This window comes from Hyperolius riggenbachi, chromosome 3 (assembly GCF_040937935.1).
Source record: "Hyperolius riggenbachi isolate aHypRig1 chromosome 3, aHypRig1.pri, whole genome shotgun sequence".
Classification (NCBI taxonomy): Eukaryota; Metazoa; Chordata; class Amphibia; order Anura; family Hyperoliidae; genus Hyperolius; species Hyperolius riggenbachi.
Genome location: NC_090648.1, coordinates 296,012,773 through 296,027,349, shown reverse-complemented (window position 1 = coordinate 296,027,349; position 14,577 = coordinate 296,012,773). Strand labels below are relative to the sequence as shown.

The 14,577-nt window shown below is 45.7% G+C and overlaps 1 protein-coding gene across 2 annotated transcripts in view; it reads right to left on the bottom strand.

Moving 5' to 3' along the window:
• The window catches only part of CNTN1 (contactin 1), a 261,698-nt gene extending 258,922 nt beyond the window's left edge, over window positions 1–2,776 (bottom strand). For both annotated transcript variants that reach the window (XM_068276552.1, XM_068276554.1), the window contains exon 1: window positions 2,648–2,776. The gene's annotated coding sequence lies outside the window, so the exon portion shown is untranslated. The remainder of the gene's footprint in view (window positions 1–2,647) is intronic.
• Window positions 2,777–14,577: the final 11,801 nt, after the last annotated feature.

Sequence of the window (14,577 nt, the reverse complement as noted above, 5' to 3'; positions counted from 1 at the left end):
CAGTATTTTAAGCCTCCCAGATGCTCGCTTTTTGCCTGAGGAAACGGGCTGTATCCCACGAAGCATGTGTCACATTTTGGAGTTTTTGTAAAGTGATAATGAAACGTCTTTTTGAAATTGACTGCTTGGGTCATCAGCTGGGAGGTAAGTCTACCACAGCCTCATTTATAATATATCTTATACTTGTTGGTGTCTCTGTGACATTACTAGTTGTATTGTCAATGTTCACTTCCATCAGTTTCAGATTGTCTGGCATCTGAAACTGAAATCTGCAGAACAATGTAAAACAACTGATAAGCAACAGTTTTATTGGTCACTGACAAAGTGGACATCGTGGTTGATAATGATCGGGCGTGCATATGCTGTACTATGTTATAATAATCAAACTCAAGGACATTTTTGGGGTCTTGGAAAACGGCCAAAAATGCCATTGCGCATGTATGTATATTGTTTAGCCGTTCCCAGCTGACTTATTGCAATAAACACAGCTGATTACATGCAAAGTTGGAAACAGATTGCCTTGGGTATTCAGCTTGATTATGTTATGGTGGTGGAGTGATATAGCACTCCTAACTATGCTATTTGTTATAAGGGCTCTCTGTGTGTGTATGATCTTGTAACTGGTGTAACTTTAGTGATAGTTTATTTCTATCACTACTATTGCCATTCAATTTTCAAGTTTCTTTATTACATAGAACATTATTGTGTTTTTTTTTTACTCTGGTATGTGTGGAGTCTAATGGGGGAAGAGAAGGGTTACACCATGAGTTCACACACTGGCTGACACCACCCTAGTGGTGCTTCTGCTTGGCATCTAGGTATATTTCAGATGCCACTGTTTCAGAGACTGACAAAAATGCAGACATTTAATTGGCTGTTATGTGTAACACCCACTTTTTGTCTTCCAGCACTGATAACTTGACTACACCAAATAAGAAATAAATGTTAATTGTCCGTGGCAGTAATGCTACTACAAGCAATGCACATCTGTGAGAAAGTACCAAACATATTGTTATGGCTGTATGTTGAGCAATCAGCAATGTACCTGCTTGTGTATTCTTGTATCATACAGAGTGATGATAAAGCAAACTCAGCATGCCATTGTAAACCTATAGGCATAGTATAGGCATAGTACATTGGGTGTGACCATGACCAGTATTATCATGCTGTGACATATATCCATGAACCTTCAAACTACAAGGGCAACATTTTCATAATCACAACTGGTTCTCCGCAGACTTATGTTAACAGAAGGTATTACTGCATCCTACAGGAATTACAGATCATGACATTGCACAGACTGCACTAGGCATCCATGGCTTACTATCTTATTGCATACACAGAAGACACAGCAAGATCTTTCCGGGAGGACAGAATAATGAAGCAGCTGCTCAGAGAAGATACAGCCACTGTGCAGACGACTCCCACAGCATAATGTGACAATGCCGAGGGAATCACTAGCCCACAGTATATATAGCATAATCAGCACCATGGGACGCAAGCTGATAACCACATAATGCACTGCATTCTGCCGCTCCTCTCATAAAAGTAATGATGATAGCACTATACAGACACCCCAATCTATTTATATTTCAGCAATGTCAAATATGTTATAATGGAAATATTATCCGTTTGGGGGGAAAAAAATAAATAAATACAATCCTGTTTTGCATATTTCAGTATTAAAAAATGGAACACTATTTAAATGATTTGGGACCCCTGTGGTTAGATGAGACCCTGGGCAGAGAATTAATCTGCTTAGGGAGAGCCAGCACTGATTACTTGTGATGCTGTCTGATCCCCAGCATTCAACATCCACATCAATCACAGACCGGCTCCCGTATGTACTGTACAAGGATAGCTAGGTGGTCTCAGAAATACATTAGAGGCATTTGCAAAGGCTGCCATTAGACTGTGACAGGCTGCTATGTATGCATATGTGTTCTGCTATGTACTGAGCTCAGCAGTCATAGCAAGAAATCCTCATCTAGTCATTTACAAAACAGGAAATCAGCATTTTTAAAGGTCACATAGAGACTGTTTATTTTGGGAAAACATGACACTAAAACACATCGTCAATGTTGTACATTTCTCATACCATACACACACCATAGCTGGGGATGCAATGGAGGTGCACAGACCTTGAGTAAAGCACATGACCAATCCTGAAGCCACTCTGCATGCAATAAGGTTTACAGCATGGGGTAAGGATGCAATCTGTGATTTGTACATAGATACATAGAGATTTTCTCGAGAAGGATACAGAAGTATCAGCACAGGATACAAAGGAGAAGAAGTAAGGAGGCAGCACAGCTGATACCAGTGCTGTGGTCACAAGATGCGCATTAAAATGCTGGTCACAGCCTCCAGCTCGCTGCCTGACAAATGAAGCTTTGCTTGGCTACCATACATAGCTTTTTAGTCTTTTGTACAGGGGGAGAGAAAGAACTGATCTGCTTAATTAAACAGAAACAAATCATATAATCAGCCATGCCTTGCACTGGACCCCGCCGATGCTTCTGCAATCTGCCATGACTTGGGACAGAAATTCCCCCATCTCCATCACCCTTCATTAGTATATATGTTTAACATTACTGTCACATATGAATAATTCCAAGATGCTTTACAAAAAAAAAAATGGTCCTACCTTCGTGATGCAGCACTGGACTGTCACCAAGAGGGTTTTCACTTGAGCACCGAACACCTGGGGAAGCCCCCTCCCCCGGCTCTGCTTCGGTTTGCCTGCAGTCCCAGCCCAGCCAGCCCTCGCTGCAGAGATGCTCCCTCCCCGTCCTGTAATTGGGGGGGCTAGAGCAGAGCAGACGGCCCCGAGCAGAGAGCGCCATCAGTGATTGGCTGAGAATGATGTCATTCCAAGCCTGTCTGTGGAGGGCTGCTCCGTGCACTAAGATGCTTGCAGCTGCAGTGTGTCTGCAGTCTGATGGACCAGGAGTGCTCTCAGCGTGGAGTGTAATGCCGGTGTGCACATGGGTTACTCCCAGCTCTCCTTAGGATGCTACTGCAAGAGTTAAAAGACACTCTCACATGGAGAAAGTTGTCTTTTTTTTGTAAAATCTCCCGACATGCAAGTGAGTTACTGCTGGGGACTTGCTTTCTCTTCTGCAAAGCCCTCAACCATGTCAAGGACAAGGAGTTCATCCCCATCTCTGGTACCCAGGAAAGGTGGGGCCCTGGGGGTAATTACACACACTCATACACACAGGCATCTATGTGTGGATTGGTCCTGTGGGTGACTTTTGGTAGAATTTGGGAAACCTTTTATTAATTATAAGGGGACCCTCAGAAGTGAGTCCCAAATAGGTATGTAATGGAGGTTACTTTTAACCCCCTCACCTATTTAGAAGTAGCAAATCGTAAAAATAAACTTTTTTTTCCCTTTATTTTGTTTCCTTCCCTATTATTTCATCTGTATATTTCTTTTATCTTTCACCTTCTTGATTGCAGGGTTGCTACTTTAGCACTTCCATGGAACACATCACTCCCATAGAAACCTGGCAAAAAGCATTGTTGAATGTAGAATCTACGCCAGTGATGGTGTACCTTTCAGAGACCGTGCCCAAACTGCAACCCACATATTCATCGCAAAGTGCTATAGGTACCCGCAAATATTAGTTATTCCCCCAGTATACTTAACCAGAGGTACTACCAGTATTAGGAAACCCTAGGTAGCCCCTGCAGTATGGGTAGCCAGAGGGGCCCCCATTATAGGTAGCCTACTCAGTACAAGGTAGAAAGAGAGGCCTCCAGCTTAGGTAGCCAGAAGTTGCTCTACAGTATATGTAGCAAGAGAAACACCCAGTATGGGTAGCCAGACACGCCCCCAGTATAGGTAGCAAGAGGGGTCTGCTATGGACCCCCTTACTGTCTGATCCCTAAACCACTAGCTGGGGAGACAGCATGTGTGCCCACAGAGAGGGCTCTAAGTGCCACCTCTGGCCTCTGTGCCATAGGTTCACCACCACCGACCCAGGGCTCACCATTAGTCCATTGATAGTACTAACTGAAATCCTTGTTAGTAGGTCCTGAAAGAGAAACGCGCATGTGATCGCAAGCAAACCTTCGCTTATCACGCAAAGTAACGCAGTTCGCGTGAAAACCTTTGTGCGCGGCAAATCACGTGATAACTGCTGTTATAGCAGTTATCATGCTATAGTGAATCAAGCTCAGTATCTCTACTGTGGCAGTGAAATGGGCTTAGGTCTACTTAGGTCTACTAGTATCACATAACATAACTAGGCAGAGTATCCTGGCTTCTGTGCTGGCTGGTCTGGCTTTCTGCTGGGTGGGCTGGCCTGCCACCAGGTTATCTGGCAGTCCCGCCATAGCATTCACTGACCTTCTAGTGTACTCCCTCCCATGCTCCAGTGGACCTTGCATTCAGGCACCATAACTCCCAGCATGACCCCATAGAAGAACAACAGCTCCCTGCATGCCCCTGTAAAGGCATCACAGTGCCCAGCATGGCACCACCGTGGCCTGTATGCCCACATAGACGCACAACAGCGCCCAGCATACCTCTGACTAATGCACCACAGCTCCCAGCATACCCACCATTGAGGCACCACAGCTGACTCTGCCTGGGGGACATCTGGGGCACCCCAGAATAGACCCGGGGCACGTGCCACTGATCTTTGGGCTAGCAACGCCCCTGGTAAGGGTCCAGCAGAACAGTAATGCTTCCATTAGAAATGAGTACACAGATTTTCCCCCACATCTGAGCCGGATGGGGAAACGCTGCCTGTTCAATAGCGTGGTGTTCGAATGGCATTCCGGTGCAATTGTGGACAGCATGCATCATCTTCCGAATCCCTATAGCCGTGTAGCTCATGGCTATATCGAATCAGCGGCAGCCTTGCAGCAGCACAGGTATTGCATCCGATTCTGAAACAGACGTGGCACCCTAGTGGAAAAAAGCCATAACACATTTTCCAGCACAGAAACAGGGAGCTCTTTTTCCATCTTTTATTTTCTCTGAGATGTGTTTTCGAATGTGATTTTATGTGTGTTTTAAAATCGCACAGCAAGTTCCTTCTTCCTGCATACTGTTTGCAAATTGCATGCAATTCGCATGCAATGCTATCCTATGTGTTTTGGGGAAAAAAGGATGATAAAAGACTTGATCATGTATTTTTTTCATTCTTTAATTGTGATTGTTTATTAAAAACGCAAAACGGAAATGCATGATTTAACCCAGGATAGAACACAGAAAAGACACAGAATCCAGGCTCATCTTCCAAATGAGGGCACTTAAAGGACAACTTTTATGAGAGGTATATGGAGGTTGCCATATTTATACAATAATAAAAATACAATAACATTTTTATAGCGCTTTTCTCCCATAAGACTCAAAGCGCTTAGGCTCTCTCAGATTCAGTAATTGGTAGTAGGATAAAGTATTCACACAACAAAAGTTATATTTCTGCAAATGCCAAACTGAACAGATAGGTTTTCAGTCTGGATTTGAACACGTCTAGGGATGGAGCTGTCCTGATCTGTTCAGGTAAGGAGTTCCAAAACGTAGGGGCAGCATGACAGAAGGCTCTGGGACCAAAAGTTTCCAAGTAGACTGGGTATGACTAGATTATTAGAACTGTGGATCTGAGAATGCGGGGATTGCTACGCAGCTGCAACATTTCTTTCGTGTATCCAGGGCCCAGATTATTCAGTGATTTAAATGTCAGTAGGCCGATCTTGAATAGGACCCTCCATTCCAGGCCTTTTCAACCAGGGTTCCCTGGAACCCCAGGGTTCCTTGAGGACTCTGCAGGTGTTCCTTGGCATTTTCCCCCATCGTCAGGGGAAGTATATTAAAGCACATCATAATAGGTGGTACTGTAACAAGAAGCACTATAGGGGGCTCAGGAGACAGTATAATGAGTGGTTGTGTAATAGGGGGTAGTGAAATAAACAGCCACACATACTTTTAAGGACCATGCCTCCTGCAAAATAAATGCAGGGGTTCCTCGAGATCAAAACATTGTTTGCAGGGGTTCCTTGAGATCCCAAAGTTATTTGCAGGGTTCCTCCAAGGAAAAAAGGTTGAGAAAGGCTGCTCCATTCTATAGGTAGCCAGTGAAGGGAGTGCAGGACTGGCGTTATGTGGCAGTGACAGGGTTGGTTGGTTAGCAGTCTGGCAGCAGTATTCTGTATCAGCTGTAGGCGGTACAAGTCCTTTTTTGGAAGGCCAGTGTAGAGAGCATTGCAGTAGTCCAGTCGGGAGGTAATGAAGACATGAACTAATGCTGCATACACACTTGAGATAAAAGTCTCTGGAAAAGGCAAGATCACAGACCAATTTTACCCCATTCCATGTAGTATGAGAGCCATACTCTACACAGTCTATTCTATGGAGCTGCACTCCCCATCAGATAAAATCTTTGCAAGATGCTGCACACAAAGATGCCCGTACACATTCAAAAGATCATTATCTGCAAAAGATCTCTTCCTGCAATAGATCCATTCCTGCAAAATGCATTCATAGTCTATGAGATCTGCAGATCCTCATACACACCTTGTTTAACAGACTTCATCTGCATATATGGCAATCATCTGCAGATCTGAAAATCCATCCTGGTGGATCTGATCTGCAGATGATCTGCAGATGATTGCCTGTTAAACAAGGTGTGTATGATGATCTGCAGATCTCATAGACTATGAATGCATTTTGCAGGAATGGATCTATTGCAGGAAGAGATCTTTTGCAGATAATGATCTTTTGAATGTGTACGGGCATCTTTGTGTGCAGCATCTTGCAAAGATTTTATCTGATGGGGAGTGCAGCTCCATAGAAAACACTGTGTAGAGTATGGCTCTCATACTACATGGAATGGGGTATAATTGGTCTGTGATCTTGCCTTTTCCAGAGACTTTTATCTCAAGTGTGTATGCAGCATAAGGTTGGTAGATCTTCTGGGGGGATGAGGTGCTTGATTTTTGTGATGTTCTTAAAGGGAACCAGAGAGGAACGGGCTGAAAAAAAAAGAACAAGCCTTTATACATACCTGGGGCTTCTTCCAGCCCCATAAGCCTGGATCGCTCCCACGCCGCCATCCTCCGCTTCCTGGAACCGCCGTTACCGGGCCCATCACTTCCGGCGGACGCGGCCAATTGTCCGCATCACAGGGGCTCCCTCCATACATGTACGCATGCGGCTGCACAGCAGGCAGCCTCATGCGTACTTGTATAGAAGGAGCTCCGTGTGATGCGGCGAATCGGCCGCGTCCGACTAGCGGCAATGACGGGACCCGGTACCGGCAGATCCAGGCAGCAGAGGACGGCGGCGTGGGAGCGATTCGTGCCTATGGGGCTGGAGGAAGCCCCAGGTATGTATTAAAGCTTCCCCCCAACCTCTCTGGTTCCCTTTAAGGTAAAAACAGGATGATTTCACTACAGCAGAGATTTGAGTTCTGAAGTTTAAATCCCCATCAATTAGAACTCCCAGGCTACGCACATGATCAGAGCTGTGTAGAGCTGTGCCTCCTATTCCCCGTGGTGAAGACTGCAAGTTAAGTTGTTTTGTTGTCATGCGCTGCCCTCCAATCAGAAGGACTTCAGTTTTGTCTGCATTTAGTTTCAGACAGTTGACACTCATCCATTGCTGTAGTTCACGTAAGCAGGCGTTTATAGTTAGAGTTGGGTCTGTCACACCAGGCTTGAAGGAAAGCTATAGTTGGGTGTCGTCCGCATAGCAGTGGTATGTCAGGCCATGTTTTTTGGATTAGTTTTCCAAGCGGTAACATGTAAATTGTGAAAAGTAAGGATTGAGCCCTGGGGCACCCCATACTTAAGTGGTACAGAGGTGGACAGGAAGGGCGCCCCATAGACACTTTTTGGGTTCTGCCCAGGGCCGGATTTACCATAAGGCACTCTAGGCACGTGCCTACAGGCGCCTGATTGGGCAAGGGCGGCATTACAAATGTCCCTCTTCAAAATTTCAAACCTGAGAGCTTGATCCATGACATCCGTGCTCGCTCCGCCCACTCGTGTCACGATTCCGCGGCCGCCTTGTACTCTGCAGCTGGCCGCGTACAGTGATAGTCATGGCTGAGGCTAATCAAGCACAGCCCCGCTGTCTCCGCCTATCGCCGTATTTACGCCTGCACGCAGCGCTGCATCTTGCTGCTAGCCTTCAGCGCGTGTCAGGCTGTGCTGCTGCTGGCTGGGAGAAACCATGTGGACGGGGAGGGCATCGTTTACCAACTACTAAATTAGCCTGCGCCCTGAACAAGGGCGAGAGAGACGAGTGACAGCGGAGGAAAGCAAAAAGCTCCGCACAACCCCCCCTCCTGTTCACATACCTGGCAGCTGACAGCATAAGATTTCTAGAGCAGCGCCTCCCTCTTTTCTCCCCTCTGGTGTTGCTGAATGCTGAGGCTGCGTGTCACCAATAGATTGTTGTAGCGGGAAATTTGAGACGAGACGTGAGGACACTGGAGCGTGTTATTTCTGAACTCCGGACTCGGAGTACTGGGACTGAGATCAACACAGGGAGGAGGAGGAGAGGGACAGCAGAGATGATCAAAAGAGCTGTGTGTTGCTAGCTGTCAGCTAACACACAGCAGAGCAGAGAGACAACCAGAGATCAGCATGCCTGCTTCAAAGGAGTTGGGGACGTACAGCGGAGGATACAGCCGCAGTCAGAGACAGAGAAGGAGCAGGTAATATACTGTCTAGCTTCTTCACTTTGCCTTTACTCGTTCTCTTTTTTTACTTCCCTCTGTTACTGATTATCTCAGTGCTTCCCCCTAATGCCCACCCTCTGTGTTTCCTCCTCATGTCCACCCTCTGTGCTTCCCTCTCATGTCCTTTCTTTGCACATCTCCCACCTATTCCCTCCATCTTTGCCCCCCCCCCTCCCCCCTACACCCTCTGTGTGTTCTCCACCAGTGCCCACCCTCTGAATATTCCTCTTGTGCCCACTCTCTGTGATTCCCCTCCTCATGCCCACCCTTTATGCTTATCCCATCCATGCCCACCTGGGCTTCCCCCATTCCCTTGGCTATAGGCGGCTAGAAGGGTAAGTTAACTGTCACCCTGTGTCCTCCTCTGTCCCTGTGTCATCTGCTGCCCCCATGTCTTCCCTTTGCTGTCCACGTGTCCTCCTGTACTTTTCTTTGGTAATATCTTTATTTCATAAAAATAGGGGGCATGGCTTGGGGTGGGGCCTTTGCTGAGGGGCGGAGTTTAGGGGCGCCAGATCTTCTGCGCCTATAGGCTCCTGAGCTTTAAATCCGGCCCTGGTTCTGCCACTCAAGAAGGATTGGAACCACTGAAGAACTATGCCATCAATGCCGCAGTATTCCTGTAGACTGTTTATCAAGATGTCATGGTAAACTGTATCAAAGGCTGCAGAGGGGTCTAGCAGAGTACATTTGAAATCGGCGCCGGTAGGCTTGGGCGCAGGATACAGCCGGTATATGGCGGATCCTGCTTCTGCACAAGTCCGGGCTGATTTAATTACTATTCCTCCTCCAGGCCGCCATGGATAGTGGGGGAATGACATAATTCGGCTTCCAGCGATTCCTGGAGGCCGAATTATTATGTTTTTAAGCAACCTCGGCTCCGTCTGCTGACGGCTCCGACGTTACTCACTGAGCGCTGCAATAGGAATGATTGCTATTGTAGTCTATGGAGGCGCCAGCTGCGCCCAAATCTAGCAGCGCTGAAAAGCACTGCTCCGGTCTAGCAGTACGAGGATGGAGCACTTTCCTCTGTCTCTTGCCATGAGCAGGTGGTTGCATATTTGGATGAGGGTAGTTTCAGTGCTGTGATGTTTCCTGAAGCCAGACTGGAATGGGTGATAACTGTTGTTTTTGTACGATTTTGGCTTCTAGCTGGAGGTATACAGCTTTTTCAATTAGCTTACCCAGTAAGGTAAGGTTAGAGGCAGGTCTGTAGCTGGTCATTGCAACTGGGTCCAGGGAGGGTTTTTTGAGGAGAGGCCTGATGATTGCTTCCTTCAGTAAAGCAGGAAATATCCCTGATTGTAAGGAACAATTCACAATTTTGAGGAATACCGGTACAAACAGATCGGGGCAGTTGAACATGAACTGTGTTGGGCCAGGATCCAGGTCACAGGTAGTTTGGCGGAGGTGAAGGAGGATGCTTGATGTGACTTCTTCATCAATTTCTTTGAAGTTTGACTAAGGTGTTACATTGTCTCTGCTAATGGTCTTTATTTCCTTTGAAACAATATCAGTTGCCTGGTAGCCCTGCTGGTCTATTTGGCTGCAGTAGTGTCTGAATTACACTAGAAGCAAGCATGAAGCTAATCTTGTCAGATCTGACAATCATGTCAGAAACACCTGATCTGCTGCATAGTTGTTCAGGGTCTACGACTAAAAGTATTAGAGGAAGAGGATCAGCAGGGCAGCCAGGCAACTGGTATTGTTTAAAAAGAAATAAATATGGCAGCTTCCATATACCTCTTACTTCAGATCTCCTTTAAAGAAAATCAGAGCTGTCAAATAATGAAGATTTGATACTCACTTGCGGCTAGGGATGCTCAAATAATGACTTCGGATGAAATCCAAATAGGTGTTATTCGGATTTCATCCACTTAATTAAATCACCTGTGTGGGTGGTGAGGGAGGGTTAATCTTACCCATCAGGCGTCTTCTTAGCGCCGTCCCTTGGCGCCTCCCACGATGCGTTCCAGGCGCGTCACGTGACTACAAACACTTCCTCCTTCAAGCCGGAAGGAGGAAGTGTTTGTAATCACGTGACCGGGGATTGGAACGCATCGTGGGAGGTGCTGAGGGACGGAGCTAAGAAGACGTGGGAGGGAGATCTGACATGCTCGGGAGGTCTGTGCATGCGCAGAAGACTACGACTGACGTGACTGAGCCTGTTACCGGGGCTTATCGCGTCTGAAAAGTAGACCGCAGAAGAGTGATGAGAGACTCAGGTGGGCCTTTAAGGCCTCTTTTCCATGAGCAGTTGATAGGCAGTGAAATGCCTCTCAAACTCGCACAACTGCTTGCTGCTGCCTGGTGACTGCTCACTGCTGCCTGGTAACTGCTTGCTAAGCACACAGCTCAACTGTCCGTGGAAAACAGGCCTAAGGTATATTAGAGGTGCTAAAGTCCTTTACCACTTTCAACATTTACAAAGCTCTTGCTGTTTTGCCTAGCATATTGTGGCACCCTTGTAGCCTTAGACTTAAAGCCCTATCTTGCCCTAGGAGAGGAACGTTAGGATATGCGCTATTGATCTTTTAATTGGTAGATGCACTGTACGCTTGCATGCTGCATTGTGCATGTTATAGGACAAGAGTTAAGACACATACTGACCCACCTACACAGGGGCTCTATGTGGCATATGTGACTGCGCAATATGATACATTTTATTGCAAACTAAAACCATAGCTCCCTACTGTCCCTCTTTCAGAGGGACAGTCCCTCTTTTCGAGCCCTGTCCCTCTATCCTCCTCATTTGTCCCTCTTTCAGGACTTTGTCCCTCTTTCTATATAAACATATATGTGTGGTACTTATCCGTTAGCCGGGCGCATCCGGCAGGTGGCGACAAAACTCCACCAGAGTTACATCTTTCCCTACTATCCATGTCGGCCTGGAGGGGGAATAGTAATTAGCGCCACCTGCCGGATGCGCCCGGCTAATAGATAAGTACCATATGTTTTTCTACTAAAAAATGTGTTTGATTGACTCTAAACTTTATTCCCATCCTTTAAATTGATATATTACTAATTTTAAAACGTTAAAATGAAGGAAAATGAACCAGGATAGAAAGGGCCAGTGTGGTGTGAATTATAAAACATATTTTTCTTATGAAATCTTTATGGTATGCATGACTAGGGGTGTGATGTGGGTGTGATCAGGGGTGTGGCAGGGGCGTGGCTTAAGTGTCCCTCTTTCTCATCTCAAAAAGTTGGGAGGTATGCTAAAACCTATTAGCTGTAGGAACAGTAGTGTTTCATGAACTTGTTGTGTTAGGCCTCTTTTTCACGGGCAGTTGAACTGTGTGTTCTGCAAGCAGTTGCCAGGCAGCAGTGAGCAGTTACCAGTAAGCAGTTGTGAGAGTTTGAGAGGCATTTTACTGCTTATTAACTGCCCGTGGAAGAGAGGCATTTGAATGGCTGGTATGCAATGAGTATGGCCTAGTGCACACCAAAACCGCTAGCAGATCGTCAAAACGCTAGTGGTTTTGGGAGCAGAGAGCAGATATTTGGCCGGGTGCACACCAAGCGGATTTTGTATGCGATCCACCAGCCGCATCAGCCAGTGAAAACGCTTGGCTATTGTATTTCAATGTGTGGTGCACACCGGCGGTTTGAGGTTTTTTAGCAAACCGCAAACGCGCAGCAGGAGGCGCGTTTGCGGCTTGGCAAAAACCTCAAACTGCCGGTGTGCACCACACATTGCAATACATTAGCCAAGCATTTTTCCAGGTGGATGCGGCCGGCGGATCGCTCCAAAAACCGCTCGGTGTGCACTGGGCCTAATTGTTTGACAGTGTGTAAAGGGTTGATTGATTTTGCTGTTTGGCCACACCCGATTTAGCACTTGCAATTTACCTTGCTTAGGCCTCTTTTCCATGAACTGTTGAGTTGTGTGCTCAGCAAGCAGTTGCCAGGCAGCAGTGAGCAGTTACCAGGCAGCGACAAGCAGTTACCAGGCAGCAGTGAGCAGTTGTGAGAGTTTGAGAGGCATTTCACTGCCTAGAAACAGTTAGTGGAAAAGAGGCCTCAAATGTCCTTCTACCAAAACCTGCACATTGAGTATTAAAACTCTCACTTTATGATCAAAATAGAAACAAAATCTGAAACCATCTTTTAAGTTCATATTATGTCTCAATTTGTCTTGCCTTGACAATTTTTGTGGTCTTTAATCTAGGTCCTTCCTTTATTTCTTAAATAATTTTGGGCTGGTGAAGTCCTCCCACAGATTACCCAGGGATCCTAGTTGTCCTTCATGAAAAGCCAGTGGCGCAAGAATAAAAATCCTGGTGGTGGCATACATTTGTACACATTACATGGGTTCCATCAGTGACATCATTGATCACCCTTCACATACGTAATCACGGCAACTCATTTTGAAGCAGGACTGCAGTAACTACATACCCTGTGTCTAAAATGAATGATTTGCAGTCCCTGTACCAGAAAAAAAATCTAGCATTGCTTTAGGTATTTTTGCAGGAGCTGGGGGAACATGTATTTTACTACCTCTAATGAACTCCTGCACTCATTCTTTACAGTCTCTATGGTGACAGCTAAAAAATGAACAGCTTCATCATCACCTCCTTACTCTAGACTGAAGTATTCTTATTTACTGTATATTTGTACTTGTAAACATTATGGCTTTCTTACTTGTGCTGTGACAAGTACAAATAAATAAACAGAATTCATCCTAATAAGGAGATAATAAGGATAGCATCTCAGGTCTCTTATCAGTAGCAACCCCAGCTGTCACCATAGAAACTGCAAATAAATAGTTAAGAGCCAAATAGATGCAGAGCAAAGCTGTTCCCCTTAGCTTCAGTCCCTGCTAATATATGTAATAATGTACCACTTTTAAAGGAAACATCCGAGCTTGTAAAAAAAAAAAAAAAACAGATCTACAGGGATCTTCTAAAAAAAATAGCATATTGTGATAAAGTTCATTATTTTCTGTAATGTACTGATAAACATTAGACTTTAATATATTTTAGATTCAAATACACACAACTGAAGTAGTTCAAGCCTTTTATTGTTTTAATATTGATGATTGTGGCATACAGCTCATGAAAACCCAAATTTCCTATCTCAAAAAATTAGCATATTTCATCCGACCAATAAAAGAAAAGTGTTTTTAAAACAAAAAAAGTCAACCTTCAAATAATTATGTTCAGTTATGCACTCAATTCTTGGTCGGGAGTCCTTTTGCAGAAATAACTGCTTCAATGCGGCGTGGCATGGAGGCAATCAGCCTGTGGCACTGCTCAGGTGTTATGGAGGCCCAGGATGCTTCGATAGCGTCCTTAAGCTCATCCAGAGTGTTATGTCTTTGCGTCTTTCAACTTTCTCTTCACAATATCCCACAGATTCTCTATGGGGTTCAGGTCAGGAGAGTTGGCAGGCCAATTGAGCACAGTAATACCATGGTCAGTAAACCATTTACCAGTGGTTTTGGCACTGTGAGCAAGTGCCAGGTCGTGCTGAAAAATGAAATCTTCATCTCCACAAAGCTTTTCAGCAGATGGAAGCATGAAGTGCTCCAAAATCTCCTGATAGCTAGCTGCATTGACCCTGCCCTTGATAAAACACAGTGGACCAACACCAGCAGCTGACATGGCACCGCAGACCATCACTGACTGTGAGTACTTGACACTGGACTTCAGGCATTTTGGCATTTCCCTCTCCCCAGTCTTCTTCCAGACTCTGGCACCTTGATTTCCGAATGACATGTAAAAGTTGCTTTCATCCCAAAAAAGTACTTTGGACCCTTGAGCAACAGTCCAGTGCTGCTTCTCTGTAGCCCAGGTCAGGCGCTTCTGCCGCTGTTTCTGGTTCAAAAGTGGGTTCATGCTTCCATCTGCTGAAAAGCTTTATGGAGATGAAG